Source organism: Orycteropus afer, unplaced genomic scaffold (assembly GCF_000298275.1).
Source record: "Orycteropus afer afer isolate SDZICR_OR568_19922 unplaced genomic scaffold, OryAfe1.0 scaffold00178, whole genome shotgun sequence".
NCBI classification, from domain to species: domain Eukaryota; kingdom Metazoa; phylum Chordata; class Mammalia; order Tubulidentata; family Orycteropodidae; genus Orycteropus; species Orycteropus afer.
This window is the reverse complement of record NW_006921765.1, coordinates 3,639,262-3,641,980: the sequence shown is the minus strand read 5'-3', so window position 1 is coordinate 3,641,980 and position 2,719 is coordinate 3,639,262.

Sequence of the window (2,719 nt, the reverse complement as noted above, 5' to 3'; positions counted from 1 at the left end):
TTGGTAATCACATATTTGATGAGCAACTTATCTCTAGAATTTATAGAAAACTCCAACACCTCAATAACAAAAAGACAAACAATCAATTAAAAAATGGGCAGAAGACATGAATAGACACTTCACCAAGGAGGATATTCAAGCGGCCAACAAACATATGAACAAATGCTCACGATCATTAGCTATTAGAGAGATGCAAATCAAAACAACAATGAGATACCATCTTGCTCCAGCAGTAGTAGCAACATTCAGCAAGACAGAAAATACTAAATGCTGGCAAGGATGTAGAGAGATTTGGACTCTCATACACTGCTGGTGGGACTGTAAAATGGTACAACCATTGTGGAAGGCAGTATGGCGATACCTTCAAAAGTTGGAACTTGAAATACCATTTGACCCACCTATTCCTTTACCAGGTATATAACCTAAAGAAGTGAGAGCCATGACAAGGACGGACATATGCACACCCATGTTCATCGCAGCACTATTTACAGTAGCCAAAAGATGGAAACAACCCAGGCGTTGATCAACTGAGGAATGAATATCCAAACTATGGCACATAACACACCATGGAATACTATGCAACCCTAAAGAATAATGTAGAATCTGCCAAACTGCATAATGTTGATGAACTTGGAGGACATTATGCTGAGTGAAATAAGTCAACCACAAAAGACCAAATATTGTATTGGTCTGTTATTGTAATAGTCAAAGAAACGCTTATCTATGGAAGGTCATTTTCTTTGTTGGTTACCAGGGGTGGTAGGGGAGGGGAGGGAATATTGTTAGATAGATAGAGTTAAGTTTTGATTTGGGTGAAGAAAAAGACAATGTACCAATGTGAGTGATCAATATAGTGGCACTGAGGAAGAGAAAGACATAGAGGATATGTGGGAAGTACAGACAACAAAGATGAACCCTTTTGCACATATAGTATGGCGTACTCAGTGAAGGCAAACACGGGTGTATGGGTGGATAGATAGGTGGACAGGCTGAAATATTAGCTATCTATATGAAGTGGAGAGTACACCCAAGAACATGTATAGGGTTGGCCAACAGTAGTCCAATAACTTTATGTGTATGATCTGAATTCCCAGGTGTATAATGGGGCTGACAAGGGGCAAGGTTGTAGTCGCTGCTTGGTCAGAGCCAGCTACCCAGAGGGACTGAGTAGTTGAACCTGTGGGCCCAGGACCATAGTCACAGAGGACATCAAGCTCAATTGGCATAACATACTACACAAATCATTGTTCCACCTTCTACTGTGGTGAGTAGCGACTGAGATCTTAAAAGCTTGCAAGCTGCCATCTAGATGCAATGATGGGTCTCTCCTCTTCCAGAGCCAAGAAGAATGAAGAAAACCAAAAATTCACGGAAACTATCACCTAGCAACTGGTACACCATCCGATCTGCAGCCTATACGACTATGAGACCAGAAGAAATAAACAATGCTCGGCTACTACTGTCAACCACTTGGAAGAGGATCTTTGTAGGAGATCCTGGATAGACAGGGAACAATTTGGAACAAAACTCAAAATCATTTGGAAAAAATAAAAAGCGGGGAACAGGTTTGCTGGTCCTCTGGAGACTGGTGGAACCACTGAGACTATGGCCCCTAGCTGCCCTTCAGGTCCTAAATTGAATGCACACCTGTGGCTTCCAGCCAAGCAGTAGACATGCATACTAGTTGAACATTTACCTGTGGTAGATACACTCCTTGGAGAGAACAAGCAAGAGAGAAAGAAGGGGTGCTCAGGCACAGGGAGACAGCTCAGGGGGTAGGAGTACATGGAGGGATGGTCACAGGGAAGAGGTACCTATCAGGAGGAAGTGGGAGAGGAGATGGTGCATTGTGCTAAATTGTGGTCAATGTCATGAGACAAAGTGCATGTGATCTGCTGTATGGAAAGTGTATTTGCTCTGTAAATATTCACCCAAATCACAATAAAAAAATAATTAAAAAAACCCCAAACTGCCTGATACTGGTTTAATGACAGATACATAGACCAATGGAATAGAATTGAGAACCCAGAAATAGATCCATAGTCCTATAGTCAGCTGATCTTTGACAAAGGCCGAAAATCCATTAAATGGGGAAGAGAATGTTTGTTTAATAAATGGTGCTGGCAAAACTGGAAATCCATTTGCAGAAAAATAAAACAAGATCTGCACCTCACACCATGCACAAATTCGAACTCCAGATAGATTAAAGACTTAAATGTGAAACCTAAAACTATACAGTTCCTCAAGGAAAATCTAGGGGCAAATTTAAGGGCCCTATTATATGGCATAAGGAAGGTTGGGCAATCCTACTTCCGTAGTGATACTGCCTTGGAAACCCAAGGAGGGGTCTCTATGAGTCGGGGCCGACTCGACGGCACATAACAACAACAACAACAAGCATAACTCAAAATGCACAAACAGCAGAAAAGAAACCAGATGATTGGGACCTTCTAAAAATTAAATTTTTGTGTGCTTCCAAAGACTTCTCCAAAAGTGTCAAAAGATAACCCAGATTGGGTAACAATATTTGGTATTAACATATCTGACAAGGGACTTATCTCTAGAATTTATAGAAAACTCCAACACCTCAATAAAAGAAAGAAAAGCAATCCAATTAAAAAATGGGCAGAAGACATGAATAGACACTTCACCAAGGAGGGTATTCAAGTGGCCAACAAACATATGAAGAAATGCTCACAATCATTAGCTATTAGAGAGA